At 37.7% G+C, this 13,827-nt stretch overlaps 1 protein-coding gene across 9 annotated transcripts in view; it reads left to right on the top strand.

Moving 5' to 3' along the window:
* PTK2 (protein tyrosine kinase 2) overlaps positions 1–13,827 on the top strand; it is a 773,150-nt gene that overhangs the window by 209,740 nt on the left and 549,583 nt on the right. The gene's annotated exons all lie outside the window — the stretch shown is intronic.

Raw genomic sequence — 13,827 nt, 5'->3', positions numbered from 1 at the left:
ATAATTCCACGTCATTATCTACTTTGCTTAAAGGGACTTTGCAGTCATACGTTGTCCATATGAAAAAAAGCAACATTTCAACTTTTTTTGGGGGGGGGGGGGGGCCCGAAAAACTTGTGAAGTATAAAAGCTGTTTAAGTTTAAATTGAAACTAATACATCTGCATCCATTGCATCTTTCCCTGTTCATTGGCTGATAGCTAGTAACCCCAAATCTTCAAGCCTTAAAAAAATGTGGGTTACAAAGGACCGTAATGTAAAGTTTCCAATATGTTTTGAATTACCCCTTTGTGTCTAAAAAACAAAAAAAAAAAACATTATGTATTGTGTGTGTGTAAATATATATGTAATGTGTGCCGTGCATTCATGTTCTGAATTTTGTTTGTAGCCTGTTGATAAAATAAGTTGCCGTTAATTGTTAGCAATTCTGGTGAGAATAAAATGTTAACATGAGAAATATTGAAAAAGCAAAGGGAGGACGCAGATCCACAGCTTGTTGTTTATTATTATTATTATTATTATTATTATTATTATTTATAATCATTTATTTGTAAATAGCTGCAAAATACTGTAACATTGTTCCACTTATAAATCAATAATTTGTAATCTGAATACGTTCATGTGTTTGCACTTTGAGACATTTCTTGAAGAACATTCATTATCTTTATTGCAGATTGCTGTTTTGAACATGTTCTGGTCTGTTTTAGATCCTGGGGGAATATTTAAATTGAATCATTTGACATACTAAGAAACCCTACATCAGTGTTTATATCAAGATTGTTAGCCAGCTTGAATATTAAATGGTTATATGGGAGCCACCTGCACACAAAAAGAGAGAGGTAAAAAAGTCAGACAAGGGTATTTGTACATAGATGTAATCTAAGAACTTTTGAGCTATGAGTACAATTGTAAGAGCTGTAGCTCCCAGGATTTGTTAGGCTCTGACCTACATTATACTATTGTGAACCGACAACGCTTATACAATGCTAACACTGAACGACCTTTGTTGCTAGCAGCAGGATTAAGGGCCGCTGGATTTGTTATTAGAGAGCCTCAACAAGTTGCTCAGCAGCATTAAGTTTATTTATTTTTTTAAACTAGCAATTGTGATGGTGTTTTAAAGGGACAGTATATTGCTAGACAGAACTTGAACAGATTGGTTATTACTCACCATACTATTGTTTTCTCATGCTGTGTCTGGAGCTATCTTTAGAGCTGTTCACTTTTAACCCTTCACAGCCCCCAGTTGGTGCAGCTTCACATTTTCAAACTGGGCATTTATCATCTCGTAGATCATTTGTTTTTGCACTCACTTGTTTTGTGCTTGGGGTTAGCATACACCATATAGAGCTAGAGTTTTACATTTTTGCAGTTTTTTACAGTTTAAATAACATAACACACACATATATATATATATATATATATATATATATATATATATATATATATATATAGCCACATGCATAATAGAGCCAAGCTGCCTCTGCAGAAATGTACAGTCTATAACATCCATGCACATCCATACAGTTACCTAAAAGCTGGCAACGTTGCAGAGTGCACAAATACCTAAGCTCCAAGCGGCACTCTATATCCCCTGTAGGAAGAGCACAAGCAAGGGGTTTGTGATTAATACTGGTTTATTTTGTAATGTAACTGTCCCACTGTGTGACACTACAGCTGGGCCTATATAGACAAAAGCTAATCAGCTGATATCACACACACAGGCATTTTTTTTTTTTTTTTTTTTTTTTTACTGCTGTGTACAGATTTGATTTTCTCTTTTATGGGTTCCCGGATGGTCTTTAGTTGCTTTCTCATTTGGTTCTTGCATTTGTTTGTAAAAATATTTCTGAGCATGCAATGTTCATGTGATGAGTGCAATTCTACCAACTAAATTTATTTAAAAATGTTTCATTTTAAACTACCTATGTGCACTTAAAAAAGGGATTCTGAGATTTTTGAGTCATAAAATCCGCTAGACTGATGTAAATTATTATTTTAAGATACAGAATTTAAAAAAAAATAAAAAATATGCAGACCAGACTGTAATTATATGTTCTATGTAAAACACATTTTACACCTGCTTGTGTAAGTACAGATCAATTGCTTACCGCTTCTGTAACTCATTTGTGTTTGTTGAGATGATCTTTGGGCACAAGTTAAAAATTAGTACCTGAACCTGTCTGATCCATTTGTGCTTAGTTAGGGAGTTGCTTTATCCCAGGGGAACTGAGGACCCAAGTCTGATGTAAAGCTGGGACTGATAACTTATGTATTATATGGGCCATGTGTCTTTATTTCCAGCTCATGCTGTTTTGTTTTATCACCTTGTTTCTCCTGATCACTGACTTCTTTAGAATTGGACAAGAAATAGTAATCTGTTTAGCTGTCTGTTGAGGAAACAAATACTGTACACTGTTACTGGCAGGTTGGTTTTTATTGAAGTCAAATTGATTTAAATCACTAGTGACAGTAAAACCAATTTAAATCATTTTTAGAATAACAACTTTTCAGATGATCAGACCATTACTGATTTGGTTATATTTCATTAGATATGCATAGATAGATCATTGAAATGAATTAAATTATTGGGAGCTGAACTATCTCCAGTTTAATAGGTTTAATCATTCATATTTGAGCAACTTTTAAACTGTACTTTATTAGAATGAGAAAAATGATTACCTTTAATAATAACAATTTAAAGGGACAGTCAAGTCGAAATTAAAATATCATGATTCAGAAAGAGCACACCATTTTAAGAATGTTTCCAATTTACTGCCATTATCAAATGTTACACATCTTTTTATATGCACACTTTTTGAGGCACCAGCTCCTACTGAGCAAGTGCACAAGCCCAAAAGGGTATACATATACTAGTCTGGTATTGACTGATGTCTATCGCATGATACAGGGGTCCGGTAAAATAAATTTGCCAGAAACAAAAAATCCTCTGCTTTTGTGAAATTCATTGTTTTGGGGAGCAATGACATTAAAGGGACAGTGAAGTCAAAATTAAACTTTCATGATTCAGAAAGAACGTATAATTTTTAAAATTTTTCTAAGTGACCTCTTTTATCTAATTTGCTTTGTTCTTTTGGTATCCATTGTTGAAAAACATACACATGTAGGTTCAGAAGCAATGCACTACTGTGAGCGTGTTGCTTGTCAGTTTCACCCAATGTGTTCAGCTAGGCCCCAGTAGAGAATTGCTCTTCTTCAACAAAGGATACCAAGAGAACGAAAATATTGATAATAGAATTAAATCTGAAAATTGTATGCTCTATCTGAAACCCAAAAGTTTTTTTTCATGATTATGTCCCTTTAAGGTCTATTGCTCAATTCTGTATGTTTATTTTATAACACTTTTGCTGTAAAGAAGGGTCATGTTATTTCTGCAGACACAAATTCACAGTTTTAAGATCTATATTCTAGATAGAAAATATGCCCAAAACAATCTGTCAGAATCCTCTGGGAGAGCATGACATTGTGAATAAATTAATAGAATTAATTCAGACTCTTAACCAAGCCCCCAAGTGTCAGATTTATACGCGTGTTTGTCTAATCTGTCTTTTCATACGCAGGAAGGGGGGGGGGAGTGTCTGCTTCTCCTGGTTTCCCAGTCCCTTTCACTGGGTGTCCCAGCCCAACCTCATCAACAGTGATAAACTGGGAGCTTTTAAGTACGTTATTAAAATGTTTTATACTGGATTTTCAGATCAATATCTGTGCATATTCTTCTTTATAGTAGTGTCTATTATATGCAGTTATATGAAAACTGATATATTCTGTCCCTTTAAATAAATATTACAGCCATGAATATACAGCATCTTGCTATATAACTAAAAACTCATCTATATTTCAGGATGAATAACCTTTAGATTTTTATGCAGCCTGGTTACTGTTGTCACTTGTCTAGCGGTGCAAAAATGACAGTTACTGCCAAACTAAGGACTACTTTACAAAGGCAGGCTGTCAATATGTAGGAAATGTAAGTTTTTCAGCTTCCTAAACAAAAGACGCCTAAAGATGTGAGCTAGAGGCCAGAATACCCAGGTATGCCTCCCACCTTTTCTTCTTCTCGTTTTTATACATTGTTCAATCTAAAACAAGTGACATCAATGTGTCACCAGCTCAATAAAGATATTGGGTTACAGGCTTTCTAATAAGTATATTTAGTAATTCAAACTAAACAGATTGTAAAGGTTTTTTTTTTTTTTTTTTTAATACAGCAATTTTTTTTTAAAATAATGTAAAACTGTAGATATGATATTCTGTCCTACTGCTACTTCCATTATAGCAGTGTGCTAAGTACGTTGAGATGGCAGCACATATAAAACAGTAAGTTGTGGTGGTCTTTGTTCTTTAGTGAAGTATTTGGTAGTGCACTTGCTCAGCCACAAAAACCCTCTGGCCTGGTGGTAATAGGAAATAAATTAGTAAAAGGAAATCTATATTGTTTTGTACAGCCTGAAACGGTCCTGTTTGGGCATATTCCCATCTGGCTGCAGGCTTTTGCTAGTAGCTGCTTACTTGGGATTGTAGTAAGTAATCTTTCTGATGTTTGTTATGCCTGGCACAAAAGAGTTTAAGGTAGAAAACTGTTCATGGGTTTATTATGTGTTGCTTGTTTTGGATCCGTTCAGATAGGAGGATCTGTTTGAACTGCTCTGAGATATTTGTTTTATTTCAGCATATCTTGTTTAACCTCATCTTCTCTCATCATCCCTTTGTGGAGTGCTCTCTTGTTAATAGACCAGATTTATCCAGCTATGATCGGCGGGGCATGAGAAAGTGGTAGCTTTAGCAGAGATTGCAGTAAACCTGTGCGTTCTCCTCTACTCTACTCTACTCTATAGTGGCAGCGATGATTATGGTTTATCACCTAGGGAAACTAATTATACAGAGTTTCTCTATCAAGTTTATAGGCTGTCAAAGAACATCTGTATTGTGTGGTTTTATTTTATGCTTCTTATTGTCTAATCTTTCTTTTTGTAGGCTAAATTTGTAGTAGACATTTTTACACATATATAATCGGGGGGGGGGGAACACGAGGAGCGCCGCATATAGGAGTGCAGAATAATAATAATAATAATAATAAAAAAGGATATGTAAAAGTGAAGACTATGTCAATATACAATTCTTCCCAGGGTTTATTGTCCCTTTAAGAGCACAATGCTGGAGAGGAGTTGCAGCCCCTTGGTGTAAACGGAACTGGAAACCGGATTGAGCTGTATGGAAAACAAGGGTAGAAAGGGCGCACACTCCTCTAAGCGTAGTAGGTTAAAAATGTTTAAATTTATTAATAAACCACAAATGCAAACTCACACATTAAGACCTCAAACAACTATGAGGTATGATTAAAACACGTATATGTACATATGTTATCTCACTGCTCAGAAGCAGCGTCCCAGGAATATCTCCACAAGTGTATCTGTTCGTCTTATAATTCAGCTGGGCACATCAAGTGAGTGTACCTTAAATGTAATTCCTTGTAAGGCACTTTCTAAAAACGCCACCACTTGCAAAAAACAGCCGCCCAAATGTTTTAGCCAGCTAGAGATTAGCTGTTTGCTTGTGGCGTGTAGACAGTGGGCATGGCCTAAAACGTGTCATAGAAGAACTCCCTACTTCATCAGAGGCTGCCCACTAGATGTCAAAACCGTTCTTAAAACTGTTAGGGGAGTGTCCCACATGATCGTGCTGCTCCTATAATCTGTTTGATACTGGTAAAACTCTGCTTGATAGGTTAAGGTAAGATCCATAGAATTCAACTTTGTGTGTATTGATTTATATAATGTATGAAATTCAGTATACACTGATCACATATCTGTAACTTAATCCATTAGTTGTTTTTAACTCTAGTTGCATTTATATTTAATTACAAATATATTTTTAACAATTTTAAAGTTGAATTCTATGGATTTTACCTTAATCTATCAAGCAGAGTTTTACCAGTATCGAACAGATTATAGGAGCAGCATGATCATGTGGGACGCTCCCCTAACAGTTTTAAGGACGTTTTTGACATCTAGAGGGCAGCCTCTGACGAAGTAGGAAATTTCCCTACGAAACACGTTAGGCCACGACCACCGTCTACACGCCACAAACAAACAGTCGATATCTAGCTGGCTGAATATTCGAGTGGCTGTTTTTTGCAAGTGGCAGTGTCTTCAGAAAGTGCCTTACAAGGAATTACATTTATGGTACATTTAAGAACAGTACACTCACTTGATGTGCCCAGCTGAATTACAAGACAAACAGATACACTTGTGGAGATATTCCTGGGACGCTGCTTCTGAGCCGTGAGATACCATATGTACATATACGTGTTTTAATCATACCTCCTAGTTGTTTGAGGTCTTAATGTGTGAGTTTGCATTCGTGGTTTATTAATAAATTTAAACATTTTCCACCTACTACGCTTAGAGGAGTGCGCGCCCGTTTTACCCTTGTGATATACACACACACACACACACACACACACACACACACACACACACACACACACACACACACACACACTGGGGCAAAAAAGTATTTAGTCAGCCACCAATTGTGCAAGTTCTCCCACTTAAGAAGATGAGAGAGGCCTGTAATTTTCATCATAGGTATACCTCAACTATGAGAGACAAAATGTGGAAACAAATCCAGACAATCACATTGTCTGATTTGGAAAGCATTTATTTGCAAGTTATGGTGGAAAATAAGTATTTGGTCACCTACAAACAAGCAAGATTTCTGGCTCTCACAGACCTATATCATCTTCTTTAAGAGGCTCCTCTGTCCTCCACTCATTACCTGTATTAATGGCACCTGTTTGAACTTGCTATCAGTATAAAAGACACCTGTCCACAACCTCAAACAGTCACACTCCAAACTACACTATGGTGAAGACCAAAGAGCTGTCGAAGGACACCAGAAACAAAATTGTAGACCTGCACCAGGCTGGGAAGACTGAATCTGCAATAGGCAAGCAGCTTGGTGTGAATAAATCAACTGTGGGAGCAATAATTAGAAAATGGAAGACCACTGATAATCTCCCTCGATCTGAGGCTCCACGCAAGATCTCACCCCATGGGGTCAAAATGATCACAACAACGGTGAGCAAACATCCCAGAACCACACGGGAGGACCTAGTGAATGACCTGCAGAGAGCTGGGACCAACACAACAAAGGATCCTGCAGTGCCAGACGTGTCCCCCTGCTTAAGCCAGTACATGTCCGGGCCCGTCTGAAGTATGCTAGAGAGCATTTGGATGATCCAGAAGCGGATTGGGAGAATGTCATATGGTCAGATGAAACCAAAGTAGAACATTTTGGTAGAAACACAACTTTTCGTGTTTGGAGGAGTGAGAATGCTGAGTTGCAACCAAAGAACACCATACCTACTGTGAAGCATGGGGGTGGCAACATCATGCTTTGGGGCTGTTTCTCTGCAAAAGGAACAGGACGACTGATCCATGTACATGAAAGAATGAATGGGGCCATGTATCGTGAGATTTTGAGTGCAAACCTCCTTCCATCAGCAAGGGCATTGAAGATGAAACGTGGCTGGGTCTTTCAGCATGACAATGATCCCAAACACACCGCCCGGGCAACGAAGGAGTGGCTTCGTAAGAAGCATTTCAAGGTCCTGGAGTGGCCTAGCCAGTCTCCAGATCTCAATCCCATAGAAAACCTTTGGAGGGAGTTGAAAGTCCGTGTTGCCCAGCGACAGCCCCAAAACATCACTGCTGTAGAGGAGATCTTCATGCAGGAATGGGCCAACATACCAGCAACAGTGTGTTACAACCTTGTGAAGACTTACAGAAAACGTTTGACCTCTGTCATTGCCAACAAAGGATATATAACAAAGTATTGAGATTAACTTTTGATATTGACCAAATACTTATTTTCCACCATAATTTGCAAATAAATTATTTCCAAATCAGACATAGTGGCTCTCATAGTTGTTATAAGTTGACAAGCTTTCGGAAGAGTTCCTTCCTTTATCAAGTCTAAAGCAATACTGACCAATTCAATGGAATTTACAGATTATATCTTAAAACACAGAATAGCTAAGAAGACAGAAAGTGCAGGGAGAGGAGGAGGTGTCGTAAAAATCATGAGGGGGGCTTAGGTAACAGGCAGACAGTGTCCAGTGTAGGAGAACAGACAGGGGAAATATATAGCTTTACATAGAGCATATACTGACATAAAGTTATATATAAAGTTATATATCAACATTGAATCAATATCTATAAAGATGTGAAATTGTATATACAGGGGGAATACAAAAGTTAAAAAAAGACAAAAGTGTGGACATAAGCTTACCTGTGTACCTATGTATAAAAAAATGTGGAATATACAATGTAATTGACTAAATGAAAGTACATTACAAAAATTTTTGATAATGTGTTAAGAATCCAGAGTCCATATTTAGTCCAGAATTAAACAAGTTAAAGTGCATTATCATTTTCATTTCAAAGGTTTTTCTTTCCATGGTGTTTTTGAAGTTGCCTCTGAGAATTTTGATTTTGAGGTTTTGGATGGAGTGGTTAGGTTGGGTAAAATGGTGACCAACAGGGGTGCAGTATTTTGTTTCACAGTGGTTTTTAATTGAGTGTCTGTGTAGGTTCATCCGAAGGTGCAGTTTTTGGCTTGTTTCTCCAATATAGCATCCCACTTCACATGCAGTGCAATGTATCATGTATACCACATTTGCAGATATACATGAATATGCCCCTTTAATGTTATAGGATTTATTATTGTGATTTGCTGTGCTGCTTTCACAAACGTGTTGACACAGTTTGCAGAGAGCTTTATAGCAGCACTTGGTTCCATTCTGAGTGTTCTTTTTCTCAAGGGGTAGCTTCCTATGTACCAGTTTCTGCTTTAGGTTAGGTGGTTGCCTGTATGCAAGGATTGGGGGTTTTGGAAAGATTTTTTTGTCTATAACAAAGTACTAACATCGATCTGGGACAATATACTTTTAACAAATTAAATATGAAAAAACTGTGAGTCACATTGAGATGTTACATGAACTGTTTACTCCTGCCATGTATCTCGCCAGGAGGTATCGCCATCTGGCTCTTTTTGCTCATTATGCTCCAACAGTGGATAACTGTCCATTTTAGAAGGCAGTTCTAGTAAACTTAGCACACTCCAGTTTTCATGCGGGCTTTATCTAGACCGAGTTGCAAAGTCTTTAGTGACTGCGTGGTATTACAACAAGTAGAAGTACCTGGATTGTGGTCGGGTAAATAAGATGTCAAGCACATTTCAAAAGCAGCAGTTATCCACACTTCCGTGTCTATCTCCCATGCTCTCCACCATAGCGGCTTTGCTCTTTCTCTGTCACGTAAGTGATTTTCCTCCTTGTCTCCTGAAAGCGAGACTGCAGCCTGTGGTAGTGGAGCATTCATGCCTCACTCCGTAGGATCGTCCGCCTCCCTCTCGGCCAGGGCGAGCACATGTGGTGAGTATCTCTTTTCCTCACGAGGTTCCCTTATGCTGCTAGCATGGGTTATTTTGATGTGACTGTTTCCTACAGTCGAAGGCAATATGGCGTCAGTACACCAACATATCCGTTGTGCATTTTCTTCTCCAGGTCAAACAGTAGTAGTCGTATCTGTCGGTAATAGTCCTCCATATTATGCGTAGGGTAGAGAGACCTATATTATACAATATGTGAGTATAGTACTAATGTTAGGACTGTTTTACCCGGCACACCGTGGGGGGTGATGAAAATAAGTCTGAATGCGATAGTAGGCCACGGCCTTGGCTTCCTTCCGTCTGTAATAAGGCTCCGGCTTGATAATTTTTAACAAAAACAAAACACACCATCTGGCTAGGTGTGATCTATACCACATCCCTCAAAGTTTGGTAGTTTTAGAAACAATAATTCTTGGTAAAAACTGCTAAGAGATTAATCTTGCTCTGGGATCCTTTAGCATGTGCGACCTGTCATGGCCGTGGCTCGGACACGCCCCATTATTATTCTTTATTTATAAAGCGCCAACATATTCCGCAGCGCGTTATATATGTAATTCCTTCGCTAGCTCCTAACATATATGTGACTGGCACTCCTATATTCTGTCTGGGTTTTAGATTCATATAAATTTGTCACCCCTTGACAAGGCTTGGACTTCTCATTTAGAGTAGGACTTCCTGGCACAGAGACCTGTACTTGTTTGGGTTATGATGGTTTCATATGGGAGAGGTTTCTTTGCAGGCAAATGTTAAGGTAGATAAAAGTCCAATCTGAAATATACATGAATGCATTTTGATTTTACGCTTGTTTGGAAACGATTTCTAGTATAAGCTATGATTGCTTTACTGTTAATGGAGCATATGTACATATGCCCAAACACTGCAATTGCTCGAGGGTCAGCAGTGGCACATATTTATCACAGATTGTGTTATTGCAGGCACTTTATATGATCTCTAACAGGCGTAGTATTGTAATGCAGAAAGGCAAAGGGATATGTATATATGCTGTGTGCAGCTCCCCCTTAAAGGGACATGAAACACAACATTTTTCTTTCATGATTCAGATAGAGAATACAATTTTAAATGACTTTCCAATTTACTGCTATTATTTAATTTGCTTCATTCTCTTGTTATCCTTTGCTGAAAGGTTTATCTAGGCAAGTTCAGGAGCAGCAGATAACCTAGGTTCTAGCTATTGATTGGTGGCTGCATATATATATATATCGATTGTGATTGGCTCACCCATGTGTTTGGTTATAAACCAGTAGTGCATTGCTGCTCCATCAGCAAATGATACCAAGAGAATGAAACAAATTAGATAATAGAACTAAATTAGAAAGTTGTTTAAAATTGTATTCGTTATCTGAATTGTGAAATAACATTTTTGGGTTTCATGTCCCTTTAAACACCAATTACTTCTACTAGATGCGTGCACTGCAGAAATGCTGGTATTAAAAAATTAAATTACAGTTGTGCATTTCAATTTTGAGTTTAATGTCTATTTAATATGCTGCTCACTAGGTTGAGAGCCTTTTTATTTAGTTGACTGCCAGTTATTTGTTTATGTAGCAAATTGGTGTCACACTGTAATACAATGGCTTAGCTGGATCAGCTTTAAACCAATCTATCCCTAACATACATTAATTTAAAGGTAGTGTAAACACATTGTAAATACAGGGAGTGCAGAATTATTAGGCAAGTTGTATTTTTGAGGATTAATTTTATTATTGAACAACAACCATGTTCTCAATGAACCCAAAAAACTCATTAATATCAAAGCTGAATAGTTTTGGAAGTAGTTTTTAGTTTGTTTTTAGTTTTAGCTATTTTAGGGGGATATCTGTGTGTGCAGGTGACTATTAATGTGCATAATTATTAGGCAACTTAACAAAAAACAAATATATACCCATTTCAATTATTTATTTTTACCAGTGAAACCAATATAACATCTCAACATTCACAAATATACATTTCTGACATTCAAAAACAAAACAAAAACAAATCAGTGACCAATATAGCCACCTTTCTTTGCAAGGGCACTCAAAAGCCTACCATCCATGGATTCTGTCAGTGTTTTGATCTGTTCACCATCAACATTGCGTGCAGCAGCAACCACAGCCTCCCAGACACTGTTCAGAGAGGTGTACTGTTTTCCCTCCTTGTAAATCTCACATTTGATGATGGACCACAGGTTCTCAATGGGGTTCAGATCAGGTGAACAAGGAGGCCATGTCATTAGATTTTCTTCTTTTATACCCTTTCTTGCCAGCCACGCTGTGGAGTACTTGGACGCGTGTGATGGAGCATTGTCCTGCATGAAAATCATGTTTTTCTTGAAGGATGCAGACTTCTTCCTGTACCACTGCTTGAAGAAGGTGTCTTCCAGAAACTGGAAGTAGGACTGGGAGTTGAGCTTGACTCCATCCTCAACCCGAAAAGGCCCCACAAGCTCATCTTTGATGATACCAGCCCAAACCAGTACTCCACCTCCACCTTGCTGGAGCTCTCTGCCCTTTACCAATCCAGCCACGGGCCCATCCATCTGGCCCATCAAGACTCACTCTCATTTCATCAGTCCATAAAACCTTAGAAAAATCAGTCTTGAGATATTTCTTGGCCCAGTCTTGACGTTTCAGCTTGTGTGTCTTGTTCAGTGGTGGTCGTCTTTCAGCCTTTCTTACCTTGGCCATGTCTCTGAGTATTGCACACCTTGTGCTTTTGGGCACTCCAGTGATGTTGCAGCTCTGAAATATGGCCAAACTGGTGGCAAGTGGCATCTTGGCAGCTGCACGCTTGACTTTTCTCAGTTCATGGGCAGTTATTTTGCGCCTTAGTTTTTCCACACGCTTCTTGCGACCCTGTTATCTATTTTGAATGAAACGCTTGATTTTTCGATGATCACGCTTCAGAAGCTTTGCAATTTTAAGAGTGCTGCATCCCTCTGCAAGATATCTCACTATTTTTGACTTTTCTGAGCCTGTCAAGTCCTTCTTTTGATCCATTTTGCCAAAGGAAAGGAAGTTGCCTAATAATTATGCACACCTGATATAGGGTGTTGATGTCATTAGACCACACCCCTTCTCATTACAGAGATGCACATCACCTAATATGCTTAATTGGTAGTAGGCTTTCGAGCCTATACAGCTTGGAGTAAGACAACATGCATAAAGAGGATGATGTGGTCAAAATACTCATTTACCTAATAATTCTGCACTCCCTGTAGAAGACATTTCTGTTGTCTTGCTGTAGAATAGCATATTGGCCAGATCTAAAAAATTATAACAAATTTAACATTTTGTTTGCTGCAAATGTTTTTTTTTTTTTTAAATAGCCAAACTCCACCCGCCACTAACTTTATTTGGAGTAGCCAATCTGAGCTTGGGTCTGCAGCTAGTCATTGTCATTATGTCCTTATAAAGTGCATTGTTTTGCAGTTCAGAGCTGTTAAAGCCAATAAAGGATTATATATGTAGCAGGGCTAGCCTTGAGAAGCCTGCAGTGCGCTTTTTAATGTCTAAGAATTAGACCCAATGTTCAGAAATAAATTATATGAAATGTGACAAAATAATTAAAAGTATAAAGATACAGATTTGATGCTTCACTGAAGAGGAAGAAACATCCCAGAAGTTTAAAAGATGAGGACTTTCATTCATGAAAGGCTTTGTAAACACTTAATGTGTTTTAATAATTACCCTTTCATGTTTTCATATATTGCGCAGTTCCTCTGCTCATAATGGATACTCTATCAATCATATTGCGTCACCTTTAGCCCCAGAGACAGAACTTTTTTCCACTTTCTGCGATGAGATTTTTTTTAAAGGAAAATTTTTCTGCAGGATATTTTTAAATAAAAATATATTTTAAATTAGGCAGCAATATTAAAGCACCAGTTCAGTTGCAATTTGTTGATTAACGGGAGAATAAAGCAATTGTAAAAGTTTTATAATATATTGCAGCAGTTGAAAATTAGATTGCAAATTAGCTGCAGACAAAATTAAATAATTGTAAAATTTCTCTTTAATAAATTTGTTTCCTTTTCTCTTGATCTAACATAGAAATTTAGTAAAAACAAAGTTTCATTGCTCATAAGAATGTCATTCAGAAAACAGTTTTGCAGACTGGGAAAAATTTGGGGGCTGAGAACCAGTGGACACTACAGAGCCAGTCAATACTGCATATTTTACTTTTCACTTCAAACAGCACTTTGCTGTGGATGCGCTGTTTTAAAGAAAACTTACACAGTGCTGCCAGAGCAAAGCTCTTTTTGAAGAGAACAGCCTTATGTGGACCAGCGCTGCAAAGTTAAAGCAGTAACAGTTCCTGCATGTGTCCTGTTCTTTCTGCAGACATGCTGCAT

Source organism: Bombina bombina, chromosome 5 (assembly GCF_027579735.1).
Source record: "Bombina bombina isolate aBomBom1 chromosome 5, aBomBom1.pri, whole genome shotgun sequence".
NCBI classification, from domain to species: Eukaryota; Metazoa; Chordata; class Amphibia; order Anura; family Bombinatoridae; genus Bombina; species Bombina bombina.
The sequence above is the reverse complement of the archived record's forward strand: the minus strand, read 5'-3'. Positions and strand labels throughout refer to the sequence as shown.